The sequence below is a fragment of the Penaeus monodon genome, chromosome 23 (genome assembly GCF_015228065.2).
Source record: "Penaeus monodon isolate SGIC_2016 chromosome 23, NSTDA_Pmon_1, whole genome shotgun sequence".
NCBI lineage: Eukaryota > Metazoa > Arthropoda > Malacostraca > Decapoda > Penaeidae > Penaeus > Penaeus monodon.
In genome coordinates, this window is record NC_051408.1 from 34,843,463 (window position 1) to 34,844,126 (window position 664).

Genomic DNA, 664 nt, shown 5'->3' on the forward strand with positions numbered 1-664 from the left:
AAGTGAAATATTCGCCAACATTTTTCCTTTTTATCGCATGCGACGGTTAATACTTATCCTCCATGACCCTGAATAAAATTATCGTGGAAGTTGGCCTTTATTCAGCCGATTTCTTCTTTCCCTTTTTTTTTGTCTCTTAAACGCTCTTTGAATAGACTAGCTGAACCCGCTTCATCGGACAGTTGGAAGCTTTATATCATTTTTATGGAATATCCGGTCATGGAAGAGCGGTTTGAATATAACTCCCATGCCGTATCTGTCACCATGGCAGGCTTGGTTCAACGTGTTTTTACGAACACTTTATAAACAGTTCTCTGTTAAACAGCTTTAAAATATATATATATATAAAAAGAAAATTACAAGTACGGCACACCTACAAACAGACCTCGCATCACCCCCCCAAAAAAAAGGGAAAATCACAGAAAATGGAAACGATAATGAAAGGCAAACAAACAAACGGGTAAGCAATATAAGCATTTGAACAAAAGTCGGCCCCAGCCTGTGTAGTGGCGGCTGGTCGGCGGACGCAGGTAGGGGTGGTGGGCATCGGCTTGCATGGTAACGGGCGACACATGCCCAGGATGCTTAGGATAACCCACGTGCCGCATGCCTATGGCACTCTGGTCGTACCTGGTTCTGGATTTTTGATCTAGTGCTGTCTCCT